Genomic DNA, 20121 nt, shown 5'->3' with positions numbered 1-20121 from the left:
CTGAAGTGGCCTCTGCCATCAAAAATCTCAAAAAAGGTAAAAGTTGCTCAAACGACTTGATATCCAACGAGATGCTTCAGAGCCTAACTCCACTTTGTCACAAAGCCATCCTCAAAAACTTCAACCACTCACTGGTCTCCGGTTACTATCCATGGCACTGAGGACGAAATTCATGTTCTAACTGACTGTTTACTCTACTCCTCAGTTAGAGAAAAATTTAACTTCCACCCCAAAAAATATTACTGACCTAGCCGGTTTGCTATCCGATAAAACACTAGACCCTACTAAATTTACTGCCACAGCAAGAGCAATCCATTCAATTCTCTCTGTGAACGAACATTTTACAGGCTACTATAAGAGCCCAGATTTCCACCCAAATACTGGCCAATGCATAATGCTATACCTCCAAACACTTGTCTTATGTTCTGACAGTAATTCCAATCAAAAAGGTAGTGTCAGCCCCCCTAACCTGTCTAATGAACTCAACACTATGGACAAGAGACTTGAAAAGTTAGAGGATATAATGAGCAGCATAAAGCAATTGAGGATGCAAAATCAGTCATCGATAAACTCCTCTCGAGCTCCAGTGCAAAGGTTGTCATCTCCCTACCCACCCCAACCCCTGGATTAATCAGTGAACTTACCAACCAATTTGTCTCAGAAATAACCCAATTTGTCTCAGCTAAAAGAGGGTTTTAAGTGACTTTTACCGCCGCCTATATACTGTAAACAATACTGGAAACTTTTCCCGTGCCATCTCTGCTGCTGAGTCATCCCAAGACTCTCCTAACCCGTTGAAGGAGGACCAACTTCATGTCTCAGAGTATGGTTTGAAAAAACTTTGTTTGAATATTAAACTTGGCCTATACCGTGCCTTTGGTATGAGATCCCATAGAAAGCAGCCCCCTACAGAGCGTTAGATTAACCCTAAAATTCAAGAAAAAACAAGTATCACGAGATCAAGTCGCTGTGATGTCCTGGAACATCCAGGACAGCACAGGAGACGGGTCTAACAAATTTGAAAATAGCGAATTTTTGTCAATCCTCAAACAAGCTAACATTCTTTGTCTTCAAGAAACAAAGAAGCAAGTTAAGATTGAAGGATACCTCTCTTTTAATAGCAACCGCAAAAATTCACGCTCAGGAGGGGTCTGCATTCTTGCTGAAAATGACCTAAGAAAAGGTGTCTCTAGTGTGCTTTGTAATGAATCTGATGACATTATTGTTGTTAAACTGGACAAGAACTTTTTTAAACTTGATTTTGACCTATTTTTGGTATGTTATTATATTAGCCCTGCATACTCGTCCTATGTCAAGAAGAATCCAGATTATACTGCTAATACCTTCTCTGCTCTTGACTCTATCTGTATCAGACTACGTCAAAAGGGAGAAGTTATTATGTGTGGCGATGCAAATGCAAGAACTGGAAAACTCCCAGACTATATCCTTTCCTGTAATGCACCTGCCATCCATGACATCTATAACGACATTGGACTCGAGCACGACATAGAAGAACCAAGAAACAATTCTGACCTTACAATATCTGAACCCCACTGCCAACACTTCCTTGACATGGTTATCAATAACCAACTCAAAATTCTTAATGGTCGTACCCTTGGGGACACCACTGGAAAAATGACCTGTCACAAATACAATGGAAGCAGTGTGGTTGACTATTTTGTAATCACCTCATGGGCAAGAGATCATGTAAACTCTCTCCAAGTAAAAGAGTTTACATCATACTCTGATCATTGTCCATTAGTCTTGAAACTCACTACATTTGAACCATTTGTCGCAAACTTCCAGCTCCCAGACTTTTCTAACTTTCCTTGTGGCTAGAAGTGGGACAGCAACACCTCCCATTCACTATTTAAAAAAGCCCTTACCTCGCCCGAAATTATCAACAATCTGGAAAGCATTGTGACAAATGAATTTAGCAGTACTCTGGAGGGCAATCACGAACTGAACGATGCAGTCATAAAATGTCTCCACAGTTTGTTTTGTTTGGGGACTGGTTTGTAAGCCAGCCAATGTTTACGAATATAATATTAATAACTTTATTACATAATCATAAATATATATCATAAATAGATCAAATCTGAAACACAAATTTGCACGCAGTTAATAAATTTATAAAAAAAAGAAAATGAAAAAAAAGGTTTATTGCTAAAACAAAATATGGAGCACTCTAGTGCTTCCAACAGCCCTTCAGACTCGCGCTAAGTTTGTTAGGGACTGATTGAGGATATCGTAGATATTGCTATGCCATGCCATTAGTTTGGATATGTAGTGTTTGTGATTGTTGAAATCAATTAATTACGGTTTGTGCTGATAGGAAAATAGTGATAGTGGGGAATGTGGCAGTGTAAATATGGACCTGGAATTTAGGATGTGTGGCTTATCCATTAATATTAGTTGCCGCTAGTCTGTGATCAGTTTGTTCTGGTTTTTTTGTGTGCAAATATATATTCATAGTTTATTTTTGTAATATCATATAATATATAGTACTTAATAATAACCATATGACTAATAACTGATTTACTAAATAACTAATTAACTAATTCACTAAACTGATATAATGACCGTTGTGTCCAGTAACTTTCAGACACGTTGTGACCTTCTTAGACCTGGAATATTATGTAATAAGAAACTGGGCCACGTGTCATCGTCATTTTCACTCTGCAGGTTCAAGAGCATGCGTTTTGTAGCCGATTTAAAAAGGTTTATGGAAAAAAGTGTGGGTAGGGTGCTTACATTTGCATTTACAGCATAAATTGAGAGTAAAGGTCCTTTGAAGAACATCGAAGATCTGAAATGTGTGGTGTTGTACTCGGCTAACCAGGATGCTGCAGTCACGTGATCTGAGTTTGCAGTGGGTGCATTTTCTGGGATAGTCATACAGATTTGTTGAGGGACTGAGCTGCGGAAATGTTTGATTCGGTGCATGAGAATTAGTGTGTTTTTTACAATAACACTGTGCACCGTGAGTATACCATTGTTATTGAAAAATTGTTTTGTGTGTTCTGGCAGTCGACCGTCTTTGTAAAAGTAATTAATGTGACCTGGCATTACTGCCCTGATACCCTGTTTTTGTCGTGAGAAGAGTGATTCAATGTGATTTTTTGCTGCAAACCCCCATACAATTGAACAGAAGTTTAAATGCGATTGAACAAAACTTTGATATATCTGTAGCCTTATTTGAATCGATAGGTGACGTTTTATTTTATACATAATTCCTACATACCGCATCATTTTTGATCTAACAGCTGCTATATGCTTAGACCATGTTAGTTTATCATCCATTATAACGCCAAGGAACCGTGCTTCCCTTTTACGTTCTAATTGTGTGTCTGCAATATGAATATTTGGAGTATTATCAGTATTTCTAACACCGAAAAGCATATAGCAGGTCTTTTTTAGATTAAGTGCAAGTCCATTACAGTCAACCCAGCGTACAAACTCGTGGGAGAATTGGTTGAATTTTTGTATAACATCGTTTGCATTTTTGCAAACGATGTTATACTGCTGATATAGCCTTAAAAGTGAAAAAGTCTCCCAAAAATTCTGCCCGTAAAAAATGGTTCGACCCACAAGTCAACTCCTCGCGGCGGAACCTTAATAGGCTAGCAAATCGGCTTGGTAGTAAGCACTGTAACAGTATCCTCAGACTAGAATATTTTAAGCAACGCAACAAGCATAGCAATTTTGTAAACAGTAAGAAAGTAGCTTTTCTTAAGAAGTTAAATGAAGCTATAGAAGAAGGTCACATACTCGACTGGAAAAAATTTAAACGGCTTAAACAAGAACATGACACTAGCCCCTTACTTGACAAATTTGATTTAGCTAGCTTCCATGACTTCTTTGCATCCCTTTATAAAAAACCAGACCAGGAGCCAGATCTCACTCACCACAATCACAAACATTACCCTGAACCACCAGATCTGGATATCCTAAATAAGCTCATGTCAGAATCTGAAGTGACCTCTGTAGTCCGAGACGAAACGGAATCTCGTTAGCTTTTCGTGTTAAAAGCGATTTCTCGACGGTTATCACCTCTCTAGATGATTCTTAAAACATTTGGAGTTCATGGCAAGATTGAAATACATGCAATGAGGGCGTTTTCGGCCACACCCTTTTTCAGGGTTTCGCGGTCACTCGAATTATTGTATTTCAACCCAGGAAGGTCTTAAAGACTATTCCGATACACCAAAATGTGCCTTAAATAGCCACATTTATCTACAACTTATGAAGCAACATATACCTTAAAATGCTTTGTTTCGGAAATATGGCCGAAAAACGGTTTTTGGCTTGACGCAGTTCATAATTTCCGTGATTTTTGGCATTTCCGCCTAGGAAGGTCGTAGAGACTATTCTGATACACCAAAATGTGCCTAATAGCCACATTTATATACAACTTATGAAGCAACATATACCCTAAAAGGCTTATTTTCGGAAATGTGGCTGAAAAACGGATTTTTGTCGAGCAAACTATGACAATATTTACAAATGGGCTATTGGACTGTTAACTAGAAAGGTCTTAAAGACTCATGAGCAACACAGCATTTGTCACAAGATGTAAGATGACTCACTTTGTGTCCAGAAACACCTACAAAAATTGGAGAATGATCTACTTTATTGGGCATCTCTTTTAATGGGCCAGGCCAGCAGCATATTTGTGTCTTACGAAATGGCAATTTTTCAAAATTACGGTTTCTTTGTAAGAGGTCAATGGGTCAGTTGCAAACAGCAAATTGTTCGCAATTGCCGACTTATGCACATCATATACTCAAAAACGCTCACATTAGGAGTCATTAGTAAATAACTAATACATGATTTGTGAAAACTCCAACAATTTTTCCTTGGTACCAATTTAAATAAAATGTGTGACATGCCAGACCAAAATTCAACTTCAAACTTTTTATTTATTCATGCCATGAAACCATGATATATGTTCCATGAATACCGGACCTAAAATAAATCGGCACTGGATCCGGGCCAGATTGACGCTTGACCACTGACCAGTATAAGTACCCCACTTTATAATCATAATTGACTTCACTGCCTCGACCAATATTGGTCTGTAATCCCTGGATTGAGATCTGTTGGCTGCAGTTTAATTTAGCTCATTTACCATAATAGTAATACCGCAGTGGTTTGGTTCGCATAGATTTTCCCATCGTATGATAATGTGTGTCATTCCCTCGTTTTTTAATCAAGTGGTTACTGGCTAGCTCTTTTTTATTACAGCTGCCTCGAGATCTTATCTAGGGCACTAATACATTAGTACTAGAACATTAGAACTGTAATTCTAGAACTTCAGATTAAGATTACTTGGCCGAATGGCAGGGTTCGAGATTCGACTCTAAAACGCTCAGTTTAGGAGTGATTAGTAGATAACTACTGCATGATATGCGAAAACTCCAACTAGACAAGGATCATGCTTAATCAAAGTGTTCCTCGAATTGAACTTAAAGCTTGTAACCTACTGGAGTTTGGGCCACTGAATTGATCTAGGTAAACTATAGGTAAAAATATAATATTAATCATAAGCTAAAATGTACTAATCTTTGTATTCTAAATGGGGAAAAGAAGAAACATTGTCAGTCAGTCGAGAAAATTGTCAGTCAGGCTATATTATATATATATATGAATACGAACTGATATTAATTTTAGAATGTCGGGAAATTCATTAAGATTTTTATTCTTTGGTTTTTTAATTGTGCTACGAATCCGAGTTTGAGTTGATAACCCCGAATTTCCTGTTTAACTCTCAAAGAAAGGAACCAAGGCTTACGTTCCTCTTTTTGGCTCTGAGATCCAACTTTAAGATCGGACTTCGGAGATCCTCGCGTCGGAGATCATGTAAGTATAACATCAGTACATGACATCAGACTTTTTTGCTTGATATTGGACCTATAAATCTAATTATATATTCGAAACAGCACGAGATGTAACCAAGGTTAATTTAGATAAGATATACCATCTTTAGGGGTTACAAGACCCCACGAAAGGCAGGCAGAGCATCCTAAATCCTCATGCTATCCTCACGTTGACCATCTAGGTCCAAACTTCAGCCTCTCATTAAAAAACAGCTATTAGGCCCGAGATCCGTCCCTTGTCCCGTAGTGTCCCGTAAGTAAGAGATCGTTCAGATTTTGGTCATTTAGACCCCCTCCCCGCTCTAAAATCCACTTTACCCAAAGCTGGAAAAATGTCACATGTGAAACCTAAATAGCTAAATCAGCATCTCGAGACCTTCTATTATAAAAACCCCGTGATCCTACTATAAGATTATAACTTATAAGGCATAAAGGCATTGCATGCCGAAATTAAGATTCACTTCAACTGGTGATGTGAACCTGGTATGTTGCCTGAATGCCCTCAGTCAAATCTCGAACCCTGCTAATGCTATTCTGCCAAGTAACCTTAATCTGAAGTTCTAGAATTACAGTTCTAATCTTCTAATGTTCTAGTATTTGTGCCCATGCCCCAGATAAGATCTCGAGGCAGCTCACAGCTGTAATAACAGAAGAAATAGCCAGTTACCACTTGATTAAAAAACGAGGGAATGACAGTTGACACACATTATCAAACGATGGGAAAATCTATGCGACTGAAAAAAAGAATATGGGGTCATTCTGAAGTGGGAACCAGACCACTGCGGTATTATAAGAAATTAGCTAAATTAAACTGCGGCCAACAAATCTCAATCCAGGGATTACAGACCAACATTGGTCGAAGCAGCGAAATCAATCATAATTAAAAAGTGGGGTACTGGTCAAGAAAACAACAAATTTTTTTATTTAAATCAATTATAGCAACAATTTGAAAAACTTTAAAGCTCTTCTATTACCATGGAATATACTACGGGTATGGTGACTTGGGCTATTGAGTTGTTAAGTAGATTAAGATTAGTAAACCTGCACTTGCATTTTATATTTTATAAAAACTAGAAATTAGGCTTCACGGTAAAATGGAGAAGCAGGCTGATCTTGGAGAGAGCAGACCGTAAAGTTTACGCACCCACCAGGGCTACCTACCTACCCCAGTTGTTCTTTTTGGTTTATCAGCTTGTATTGTTATATTTATGGACCCCAAGTCACCACACTAAGAAGGAGTATGTAAAAAAAAAATAATAATAATAATAAATTAAGTTAATATCATCATATCTGTTTAAAACAGTAAAAGTCAAGTTGAGGATTGACTTTCCTAGTTAATTTAAAGGTTCAAACGTTTGGGAATATAATAATGTTGGTATTTGTATCTGCTGCAGCAATAATATCGAAATATCATTTGTCTAGAAAATTTTCGCCACTTCAATAGATATTGGGTCGGCAATTTGGTGAGTGAGTGATGAAATGGTTTGGTCTGTGATTGAGTGAGGGGCGATGTGAAAGCTGTGGTAAGTCCAGGTGTTATTATTGTTGATGGATTGAGATCCCAGGATGATACTTTTACAGCGTAATTTAACCAAAGATACAGAAGTAGTGAGGATTTCCCCATTCTCATTTAGAATCCGTTTATGTATGCTATTCCACAATTTGGAGGCTATATAAAGAAAAGTATTGGTTTTTCTTGGGAGGATTATGACATTGCTTGTATCACGTTTTGATGAGTCTATAGTACAATACAACGAGTATGGAGTGCGAAATTTCATAATTCGAAATATCTCAGAAATACAGTGGTATTTGTACAAGTTTTGAACAGTAAGCAATTTTAGTCGATTAAAAATGGGCTTGGTGTGCTCTTTTTCGAAAAAAGCAGCTCCTAACCTCTGTTTTGTATAGCACAGAGAAAAGCTCCTTTTTTATACATTATGATTACAGAGGATCTGATATTTAGATATATATTGCTGTGCTGTAAAAATTGACTTAATTTATTTATTTATTTATTTATTTGTATAAGGTCTGGCTCGTGCACAAGTGGCATGTTTGTCGAGGTATGCATTTAGGTCTCCAAAAAGGATTCTTATACAACGTTTCTGAGTTATGAACAGCTTATCGTTTGGTTGGTCTTTGAGAGCTGAGCCCCAAACACTTATTCCGTAAGCAAGATGTGATTCCAATAATGCAGAGTATATTTTTTGGTAGTGTTCCCCTGGAACTGAATGTTTAATCCTGTTAAGTGCTCCTGTAGTGGATCTAATTTTTTTTCTTAGATATTCTATATGTGGGCCCACAGTGGGCTGTGAGTGGGGGTCATGCTAGCATAGGGTATTTTAGACCATCACACATGCCCCTAACTTTGTTTCTAAGGTAATTTGGGTACAAAAATACGATTCCAATCATTAACTGGGCCGAAAATGTCTCAGAAAAAATTTTTGGGCCGATTTTAAGCAATCTTGAAGTCCAAAAATAGGAGGCTGATCCCAGGAAAAGTTGTTTTTTAGAGGTTTAATCAATTTTAAAGCTCTTTTATGAACTTTAAACGAAGGACAGCTATCTTAGGAACTCAAATCTTTTTGAATTATGAAAAAATATTGATCAGAACAAAAGTTGTGCCCATTTATATGACCAAAATTTTCTGAAACACCAAAATTGTTCCTGTTATTTTCAAAAATTTCGTTTAAAATCACGATATTTTGGATTTTTATCAATTTTAACTATAATAATTGTGATATTTTGATTTTTCATCCATATGCATCTGGTCTAGGATGCAAAAAATGCCACAAACATGGAGAATAACTAAAATATTTCAATTTAATAGCAAAATTGAGCTCATAAATTATCTAAAAATGCAGCAAATTTTACCCAATTTTTGAGTTTCTTAATTTTGTAAACAGAGTTGCCCAAAAGTTCCCAAAGTGATTCTTATTGCATCTGACAGGGAATTGTCTAAGCTTTCTGATGATACCATGCATTATACCGAACTATTGCAAACCAACAACGATTTCTGTCGTTAAATACCCCAAAAATTGCCTAAAATACACGCCATAAAAAAGGCGCGGTCAAAAATCAGGTGAAAATGTTAATGTCACACAGTTTTTTTTAGATGTCTGAGTATTCTGAAGTACTATACTGTATTTCAATTATTAAAAACTGCCTTGATCAGGCATTTTAGCCCAAAATAATAAATATTAGGCAATTTTTGGCTAAAAAAGGCAAAATTTCTTGACAGTGAAAAATGCTATTTTTTCACGCGACGCCATTTTGGCATCTTGCAAAGTTTTTAATTACGGTATTTTGCATGAAATCGGGCTAGCGTTTTACAATAAGGTAAGCTTATTTTCAAAGAAATTTAAGAAAGTCGATTTTAGGCCTATGCTAGCATGGTAGCCCACTGTGGGGCCCCAGCTAAGTTTTTCATCAATTACTACACCAAGAAATTTGGTGTTGCTAACCTTGACAATTTTGTGTCCATTTATAAATATTCCTTGTGATTTGTCATGTTCATTGGCATACGGCCTAACCCTGGCGCAGGTTTCATCAGATTCGTATGCAGGTAGAAAATGTATGTAGCAGCATTTAGACATATTTATATGTAAGAGATTACTTCTCATGAATTTGCATACGAAATCAAGAACTTTATTGGCCTTCAAGTATGTTGCTTCTTTGGACGGTCCAGTGATAAATATATTTGTGTCATCAGCATAGAGCACAAATTTGCATTCATCGCCTTTGTAACAGTTTATTATGTCGTTCATATATAATAAGAAAAGTAGAGGGCCTAGTATGGAACCTTGGGGAACTCCATATTTTACATTCATAGTCTCTGATGTAGTGTTGAGAAATGAAACATACTGTGATCTATCGGATAAATAGCTTTTTAGAAGTCCTAGAGCTAGACCTCTAACCCCATAGTTTTCCAGTTTCCTCAGGAGAATGCCATGGTCAAGAGTATCAAAAGCTTTGCTTAGGTCAATAAAGATTCCTAGAACATGATTACCACTGGATGTTGATGTTGTGATTGAATGAACTGATTTGTGGAGTGCATGTGAGGTTGAGTGGCCTTTTCGAAAACCAAATTGTTCATTACTGAGAATGTCATTAGCAGTGAAAAAGGTATAAAGCCGTTTGTATATTATTTTTTCAAATATTTTACCAAAGATTGGCAATATTGACACAGGTCTATAATTTTCAATATTTTATTTATCATCTTTTTTATGGATAGGAGTTACTTTGCCTATTTTGAATATGGATGGGAACGTGCCTTTTTGAATACATGTATTATACAAATTTGCTAATATGTTGGATAAGAGATGAGCCGGTTTCTTGATAACTGCTATTGGTATATCACTGGCTTTTCCGTTAACGAATTCTTGAATTATTTCAAGAATCTCCTCAGGATGAGTTTCTTCTAGATGTATTGAACTGTTGACTGATTTCGACATAAACTCAACAAATGATTGCATTGGTTGGATAGACAGTTGGTTCTCGGACAAAACCTTCTCATTTAAATTACTAGCTAAAGATGTAAAGTAACTATTGAATTTGTTTGCAATTGTCCGCCTACAAATTACTCTAGTTCCATCTATAATGAAGTCATCTTTTAGCTGATTCTTCTTTTTGCCACGAAGCTCGTTAATTATTTTCCAGGTTTTTTTGGAGTTATGGCTATTTTTCTCAAACTTTTCAGCATAATACCTGGTTTTTGGCAGTTTTTATGGCAATTTTAAGATATTTTGAGTAGTCCTTGTAAACATTATGTCTTTCCAGATCCCCATCTGGAATTAACAATGTTTTTGTTTTTTTCCATTCATAATAAAGTCTGGCTTTTTTCTCCACAGAGTTGATAGTGGGGCATTTGGTGTGTGGGAATGGATATTGTGGGCGTGAACCCGTGACTATAAATAACTTCTTCGAATATATCTTCATCTGGGCCTGATAAATTGGTTATGTTAACATTGAAGTCCCTTAATATGTATGCTTTATGTCCTTTCAGTGCAGTAAGAACTTCTTTATACTGTGCATTGAAGTTAGCAAGTGGATTGCTTGGTGAGCGGTATACAACTCCAACTGTTACTGGTTCTGGAGCATTACTTATTGTTACGAATAGGGACTCAAATTGCTCTGTACAAACAGATAACTTTTCAATCACACTGAAGTTAAAGGAGTTGTGAATGTAGAGAGAAACTCCACTTCCTTTACTTTTTACCTGTTGTGTCTTATTAGAAACGAAGCGTTTTTGGTAACATGAAGTATAGTCTTTAATTTGGTACAGCTGACTATTACAGGGATCAATGTTTGTTTCTGCTAAACCTATCACAGAAAATTTGTGGTCTATGCAGGCTAATTCTAAGGCCAATTTGTCAAAGTTAGTACCATTTCCATCAATATTTCGAAAGTAGTGTGAGAATATGCGCTTTGATGTTGTTTGAGGAATCTGCTTTATGAGGTTGTTGAAGTTTTTAGTAGAATATGATTGACAGTTCTCAAGAGTTTTTGAGATTGTACCTATTGAGTCTATATATCACACTTATTGCAATTTATAAATGGGTGTCCAGCACGAATAGGTTTGCTGCAGCAGATACAGTTCTCACATATATTTGTTCTATTCATGGTTTCAGCGGTCAAGCAACAATCTGATCCGGATCCAGTGCCGATTTATTTTAGGTCTGGTATTCTTGGTACATATATTAAAGTCACTATTGTGACGGTACATTAGAACTAGACAGAAACAAAGTGTAAAGGGCCTGAACGGAACCCCTCGGTTTCAATTCCTTGTTTAACACTGCCGTACAGCAAGGACATTCGCCGGGTTCTTCAAGGATGGGCACATAACTCATTATGGTTTCATGGCATGAATAAATAAAAAGTTTGAAGTTGAATTTTGGTCTGGCACGTCACACATTTTATTTAAATTTTTTTTTCAAATAAAATTATTCAAACAATAAACACATAATAATATAGCAATGACCCTATATAAAATCAACCCTTTAAGAATTCAAAAAATTCCCTTAACAATTAAAAATTACCCTTGGCCTTGTGGCTCCAAGTTAAGATCTAGACTGTTTATATCAACAATGTTTTTTCTCGCACCTCTGTCTCCACGGAGAGAAATCACTGTTGTTCTGAGAATTTCAAAGCGAAGGCGCTTTCTTATGTATCCTACGGCGTTTTATTTAAATTGGTACCAAGGAAAAATTGTTGGAGTTTTCACAAATCATGTATTAGTTATTTACTAATGACTCCTAATGTGAGTGTTTTTGAGTATATGATGTGCATGAGTCGGCAATTGCGAACAATTTGCTGTTTGTAACTGACCCATTGACCTTTACTAAAGAAACCGTAATTTTGAAAAATTGCCATTTCGTAAGACACAAATATGCTGCTGGCCTGGCCTGGCCTGGAGATGCCCAATAAAGTAGATCATTCTCCAATTTTTGTAGGTGTTTCTGGACACAAAGTGAGTCATCTTACATCTTGTGACAAATGCTGTGTTGCTCATGAGTCTTTAAGACCTTTCTAGTTAACAGTCCAATAGCCCATTTGTAAATATTGTCATTGTTTGCTCGACAAAAGTAAAACAAAGTATTTTAGTAAAACAAAGTATTTTATTTATTTGTATGTCACACCTATTTAACTGTTACGTTCGAGTAGTCGTGCCATGGGTAAATTTAACTAGGACCAGTGGTGTCGATTATCATTTTAAAAGGTGATTCTAAGTGACACAAATGGAAAATTTTAAGAAAAGACGGATCAAAACACAGATCCAAGGACAAGGAGACCCCACTGCAGGACCATACATGCTATTGGCTTGTGCATGGCCCAAAAGGTTCCAGCTGTCCAGGAAACTGTACGTAGCTGGTCAACTAGTTTTGAATTCAGACTAGGCTTGATGAGTTCTGGGGTTTCTAGAGTAAGATTTGATGGTGCCAGGTTTGTTCAGGCGGACATGGAAATTATGCGAGGAATATATAGGTATATAAAAATCATATCAATATAAAAATAGATCCAAAAATAGATCCAAAGATTCACACGGCAGTCAGGGAACTTCCAGACAGGATGCTTTTGAAACAGGTATAATTAGCGCTTTTGTAATTAGTTGTATGCAAGGGATGGGATGCTGATTGACTAAGCTGGTTCAATGCCCCAGCTATTTAGGGGGAGCCACTCAATTTCACGCCCAGGTGTTGTCAATTGCTGGGTTTCAAGTAAGAGCTTTTTGATACGGCTCTTGATAATTGAGATGGGGGAGGAAAGGTCGGAAAATTTACTAGAGCCAGGGACCATGACATTGTTTTCATTAGGAGTGCATTTGTCGAATATTTTATCAACCAAACTGATCCATATAGTCGTACCTTTGAAGACAAAATTGTGTTTAGAAATTTCAAGTTTGTGTCGGGGGACCCGCATAGTTTGGCTACATGCTCTGGAACTTGTTTGGAATAAACTTGTCAGAGAGATAGGTTGATGCAGTTTCAAGATTTTAAACAGTTCAGTGGATATATGTTGGGTGTACAGGTTGTGGATTGACATGATTTTCTCGGTATTGAATATTGGCTTAGTGTTTTCCAAAGCAAAGCTCCTTTTTGCGATGTGTTCACTGTATGGTCTTGCACGTGCACATGTTTCATAATACTCTGCCCGGTCAAAGCTTGGTTTGCTTCCAAATAGAAGGCATACACATCTTTTTTGGATGGAGAACAGTTTAGATAGTCTATAAGGTGTGACACCACCCCAGCTACTGATACAGTAGCTCATATGAGACTTGAATAAGGAGTCATACAGCTTATGGTACTCTGTTTCTGGAATAAACTTCATAATACGTTTAATTATAGCTATACTTGTAGTTAGTTTACTTTTTATGTTATCTAGTTGGGGTTCCCAGGATAGTTCATGGTCTATGATAACACCAAGGAATCTCACTTTATCTACCCGTGTAAGCGTGTTGCCTGATAACGTGAGTGAGTTCTCAGAGCCATATTCACGAGCACGTGCACAGGACGAGTACCGGCCAGGTCTGAATAACATGTAGACCGATTTGCTTTGGTTAATGTGCAGCAAGTTAGATTCCATATAGTCATTTACAGATTCAAGTACTTTATTAGCATTCAAATAGGCTTCTTGTTCAGTTTTTCCAGCAACAAATATGTTTGTGTCATCTGCAAACAGTATGAAGTGTCCAAGTTTGCTAGAGTTGGTAATGTCATTAATGTAGAGTAAGAAGAGGAGAGGGCCTAGAACTGATCCCTGTGGTACCCCATATTCAATTTTGCAGTGATCAGAGTGTGTATTTTGGAAATCAACATACTGCTGTCGGTTACACAAATAGCTTTCAATTAGGTCAAGACAGGGCCCTCTTATGCCATAGTGTTCAAGTTTGACAAGTAATTTTCTGTGGTCGATTGTGTCAAACGCTTTGCTTAAGTCAATGAATATGCCAATTACATGATTCTTACTTTCTAGGTTTTTAAGAATGTGGTCAATGGAGTAATTGATGGCATGTGCCGTTGAGTGGTTGGATCTGAATCCAAACTGTTTATCGTATATGACCATATGTGAAGTAAAGAAGCTATATAGTCGGCAGTAAATTACTTTTTCAAATATCTTACCAAAGATAGGTAGAATGGATATAGGCCTGTAGTTATCAAACAGCTATGGGTCTCCTTTCTTAAATACGGGGGTGACCTTACCTATTTTGAGAATATTTGGAAATAGACCCAGCTTCATGAATGAGTTTAGGAAACCAGCTAGGTGTTTAGAGATTGTAGTGCAACATTTCTTAAGAACAGCTATTGATATGTCACTAGCCTTGTCACCCTGGAAGGTTTTAACAATTTTTTCGATTTCCTCAGAATCACAGGGGTTTAAGAACATACTGTTGGTAACTCTTTTGTTAAAGTAGTTCTTATAATTAAGGGGCCTCTGGCAAGCTGTGTCACGACTTATTGGTTTGGAGGAGCAGAGCTTCGCGTTAAGTTTACCTGCAATGGAAGAGAAGAACATGTTAAAGCCATTCGATATGACACGCTTGTCTTTTACTAAACTACCATCTATTTTGAACGAGGCCTTTATTCCAGTTTTTGTTTTTCCCCTCAGTTCATTGATCAGTGCCCATGTTTGCTTCATATTACCTGAGACTTTTGAGAATTTTCTGCAATAGTACAATTTCTTGGCAGATCTGATAATGTATTTTAACTGTCGACGGAATTTACTATAGGTTAAGTATAGATCAGAGTCTCCAAGAGGGTTGGGTTCCTTAATTGTACTCTTCCACTGCTTGTAAAGATATTCTTTCTTTTTCACTGATGCAATGATCCCTGGTGTGATCCAAGGGTTTGCAATCATATTTCTTTTTGACTTTTTGAACGATTCAGATTCAATTAAAAAGTTTTCTTCGATCAAAAGTTTTATCTTATTTGCAAAAATTTCAAAGTTTTCTACGTTGTAGCACACCTGCCCACAAAAATTTGTTTGAATATCTTCTAAGAACTTGGTCATATTAGATTCACAGTAGTCGTATTTTGGTTTACAAGGGTCAAGTTCTGGTTCTTCAGGCATGCTACATTCGAGAATACAGAAAATTGGAGAGTGATGCGAAACCCTGGTATCCAGTAGTCCAGCTGACACAATATTGTCAGTGGAGTTTGTCAGAATATTTTCAGTAAGCGATGGGACACAGCCTGGTTTATTGATTCACGATGTCAATCCTTCGCATCTCGCCGATCTGTGGTTGCGAGAAGCATTATTGGATGCGCGCGCGCGACCCAGTAGTGCATCGCGCTACAACCTGGTTTATGGTGCGTTGCCAGTGATATAAGTGGGATGAAAATCCGTTTTTCAGCCACATTTCCGAAAATAAGCCTTTTAGGGTATATGTTGCTTCATAAGTTGTATATAAATATGGCTATTAGGCACATTTTGGTGTATCAGAATAGTCTCTACGACCTTCCTAGGCGGAAATGCCAAAAATCACGGAAATTATGAACTGCGTCAAGCCAAAAACCGTTTTTCGGCCATATTTCCAAAACAAAGCATTTTAAGGTATATGTTGCTTCATAAGTTGTAGATAAATGTGGCTATTTAAGGCACATTTTGGTGTATCGGAATAGTCTTTAAGACCTTCCTGGGCTGAAATACAATAATTTGAGTGACCGCGAAACCCTGAAAAAGGGTGTGGCCGAAAACGCCCTCATTGCATGTATTTCAACCTTGCCATGAAGTCCAAATGTTTTAAGAATCATCTTGTAGGTTTACAACCTACCAGGACGCGCGCCGAGTTGGACTCGTCGACAATCCTCGTCGTCGACGGTCCAATATATGGAACAGATATTTTACGAGTATCACCCGTTACGAATCATCTAGAGAGGTGATAACCGTCGAGAAATCGCTTTTAACACGAAAAGCTAACGAGATAGCCTTTTAGAACGGTTGGGATCCGACTACAAAGAATAGTCTACACAATTTTTAATAACATTAATTTTAAAAGGGATGAAAATCACTTTATTTATCAAAATCTTTATTTATCATGTAACAACTTTTACATAGTACTGGAGAGTAAAACTCTGTTAAACAAAAAAATTCTCAAGCACATTTTGAGTCAGTAACAGTAACATGTCAATATGTTACAGACTCAAATGCGTTTAAAAACATTTTAGTAACAATAAATTGTGTAAACTGATGAGGAGGAGGAAGAGGACTGAAGAAGAGGAGGACTGAGGAGGAGGAGGAGGAGAAGGAGGAAGACTGAGGAAGAGGAGGACTGGGGAGGACTGACGAGGAGGAGAAGCACCGAGGGGACTGAGGAGGAGGAGGAGGACTGAGGAGGAGAAGGACTGAAGAGGAGAGGGAGGACTGAGGAAGAGGAGCAGGATTGGTGAGGAGGATGAGGAAGAGAAGGACTGAGGACGGGGAGGGGGACTAAGAGGACGCGAGGGCTAAGGACGAGGAGGACTGAGGACGAGGACGAGAGCGAGGACGAGGACCGAGGACCGAGGACTGATAAGAAGGAGAAGGAGGAGGAGGACTGAGGATGAGGAGGAGGAGAAGGAGGACTGGGGGAGGACTGAGGAGGAGGAAAAGGACTGGGGAGGAAGACTGAAGAGGACGACGACGACGACGAGGAGGATGAGGACGAGGACTAAGGACGATGAGGACGAGGACTAAGGACGATGAGGATGAGGACGAGGACTAAGGACGAGAAGGAGGACGACTGAGGAGGAGGACTGATTAGGAGGAGATGGAAGAGGAGAAGGAGGATGAGGAGGAGAACTGAGGAGGATGGGGAGAAGGAGGAAGACTGAGGAGAAAGAGGAGGACTGGGGAGGACTGAGGAGGAGGAGAAGGACCGAGGAGGACTGAGGAGGAGGAGGACTGAGGAGGAGGAGGACTGAAGAGGAGAGGGAGGACTGAGGAAGAGGAGTAGGATTGGTGAGGAGGAGGCGGAGGAGGAAGACGAGAAGGAGGAGAAGGAGGAGGACTGAGGACGGGGAGGAGGAGGAGGACTAAGGACGAGGAGGACTGAGGAGGAGGACGAGAGCGAGGACAAGGAGGAAGACTGAGGAGGAGGACTGATAAGAAGGAGAAGGACGAGGACTGAGGAGGAGGACTGAGGATGAGGAGAAGGAGAAGGAGGACTGGGGGAGGACTGAGGAAGAGGAGGACTGGGGAGGACTGAGGAGGATGATGAGGAGGAGGACTGAGGATGAGGAGGAGGAGAAGAAGGACTGGGGGAGGACTGATGAGGAGGAGGACTGGGGGAGGACTGAGGAGGAGGAGGACTTAGGAGTAGGAGGAAAAGGAGGAGGACTGAGGAGGAGGAGGAGAAGGAGGAGGAGGACTGAGGACGAAAAGGAGGAGGAGGAGGAGGAGGAGGACTGACGAGGAGGAGGATGAGGAGTAGGACTGAGGAGGAGGACTGATGAGGAGGAGAAGGAGGAGGAGGAAGACTGAGGAGGATGAGGATGAGGACGAGGACTAAAAACGAGGACTCGGAGGATGATAACGAGGGCTAAGGAAGAGGACTGATTAGAAGGAGAAGGAGGAGGAGGACTGAGGAGGAGGAGGATAAGGATGAGAATGAGGAGAGAGGAGAAGAGGACTGAGGAGGACTGATGAGGAGGAGATAAGGAGGAGATTGAAGAGGAGGAGGAAGAGGGATGACTCAGGAGGAGGACTCAGGAGGTGGAGAGGATGAGGAGGACTGAAGAGGAGGAGGAGGATCTGAGGAGGAGGAGGAGGAGAGGACTCAGGAGGAGGAAGAGGAGGAGGAGGACTAAGGACGAGGACGAGGACGAGGAGGAGAAGGAGTAGGACTTAGGAGTAGAGGAGGACTGAGGACTGAGGAGGACTGAGGAGGAGGATGAGGAGGAGGAGACTGAGGAGGAGGAGGAGGAGGATGATTAGGAGGAGGACTGAGGAGGACTGAGGAGGAAGGCTGAGGAGGACGAGAGGAGAAGATGACGACTGAGGAGAAGGACTGATTAGGAGGAGAAGAAAGAGGAGAAGGAGGAGGATGAGGAGAGGAGGAGGAGGAGGAGAATGAGGAGGGGACTGGGGGGAGGACTGAGGAGGAGGACGAGGACTAAGGACGAGGATGAGGACAAGGACGAGGACGATTATGAGGAGGACAGAGGATGAGGACTGATGAAGAGGAGAAGGAGGACTCAGGAGGTGGAGGAGGCTAGGATGAGGAGGAGGACTCAAGAGGAGGACGACTATGAGGAGGAGGATGAGGAGGAGAACTCAGAGGAGGACTCAGGAGGTGGAGGAGGATGAGGAGGAGGACTGAGGATGAGGACGATTATGAGGAGAAGGACTGGGGAGTAGACTGACCTGAATTTTCACTTTTTCGTCCGATCATCTTGGAAAGTTTTTTGTACATCCCCATAGACGTAAATAGTAACCAAAAAATTTTTTTTTGAAAAATTCGGAAATTTAGGTGTGCCCCAAGCCGTTTCCATGACAACCGCGCTCGCGAACCTCAGAAATCTGAAAAAAATCGATATCTCAGGACCCATTGCACCTACAAAGCTAAAATTAGGCTTAAAAGATGCGGAATCAGCACATTTATATGAGACTTATTAATAAACATATAGCCTTAAGTGCTTACTTTCGTCAAAAATTGCAAAAAACACATTTTTGTGCGTTTCCATGGCAACCGCGCCCTAAAATTTGAATGTGCACCTCTAATTTAACTCCTAAAATTTTGACCTGAGATTATTCTTTATATGTCTTAAATAAAAAGAAGAGAACTATAACAGGGGGTTAACTACATGGGAGGACAGCTCAGAACTACAGGGGGAACAGCTCAGAACTATAACTACAGGGGGAGGGAGAACTACAGGGGGAGAACTACAGGGGGGAACTACAGGAGGAAGAGCTATTGGGGAGAGAACAGCTCAGAACTACAGGGTGGGAGAACTACAGGGGAGTGAACAGCTCAGAAGAACTACAGGGGGGGGGGGAGAACTACAGGGGAGAACAGCTCAGAACTACAGGAGGGAGAACTACAGGGGGAGTGAACAGCTCAGAACTACAGGGGCCGGGGGGGGGGGGGAACTACAGGGGAGAACAGCTCAGAACTACAGGAGGGAGAACTACAGGAGGGATAGCAGCTTCCCAATAGTTCTCCCTCCTGTAGTTCTGAGCTTTCTCTCCCCTGTAGTTCCCCCCCCCCCCCCCTATAGTTCGAACTGTTTTCCCCCTGAGTTCTTCGGAGCTGTTTTCCCCCTGTATTCTTCTGACTTTTCCCCTGTAGTTCCCCCCTTTTTATTCCCCCCCCCCCCCCCCCTGTATTCTCCCCCTGTAGTTCTGAGCTGTTCTCCCCCTGTAGTTCCCCTGTACTGAGCTGTAGTTCTCCCCCTGTAATTCACCCCCCGTAGTTCTGAGCTGTTCTCTCCCCTGTAGTTCTCCCCCCCCCCCCCCCCCCCCTTGTAGTTCTTCTAGCTGTTCTCCCCCTGCTGGAGTTCTGAGCTGTTCTCTCCCCTGTATTCTCCCCCCCCCCCCCCTGTAGTTCTTCTGAGCTGTTCTCCCCCTGCAGTAGTTCTGAGCTGTTCTATCCCCTGCAGTTCTCCCCCGTAAGTTCTTCCTCCTGTAGTTATGAGCTGTTCTCCCCCTCCCCTGTACTTCTCCCTCCTGTAGTTCTGAGCTGTTCTCTCCCCTGTAGTTCTCCCCCTTTAGTTCTGAGCTGTTCTCCCTCCTGTAGTTCTGATCAGTTCTCCCCCTGTAGTTCTCCCTC

At 40.1% G+C, this 20121-nt stretch overlaps 1 protein-coding gene across 1 annotated transcript in view; it reads right to left on the bottom strand.

Annotated features, from left to right (window-relative positions):
* LOC134824622 (uncharacterized protein DDB_G0284459-like) overlaps positions 1–20121 on the bottom strand; it is a 132526-nt gene that overhangs the window by 43728 nt on the left and 68677 nt on the right. The gene's annotated exons all lie outside the window — the stretch shown is intronic.

Source organism: Bolinopsis microptera, chromosome 12 (assembly GCF_026151205.1).
Source record: "Bolinopsis microptera isolate Bmic1 chromosome 12, MBARI_Bmic_1.0, whole genome shotgun sequence".
In the NCBI taxonomy this organism is placed as follows: Eukaryota; Metazoa; Ctenophora; class Tentaculata; order Lobata; family Bolinopsidae; genus Bolinopsis; species Bolinopsis microptera.
This window is presented reverse-complemented; position numbering and strand designations above follow the sequence as displayed.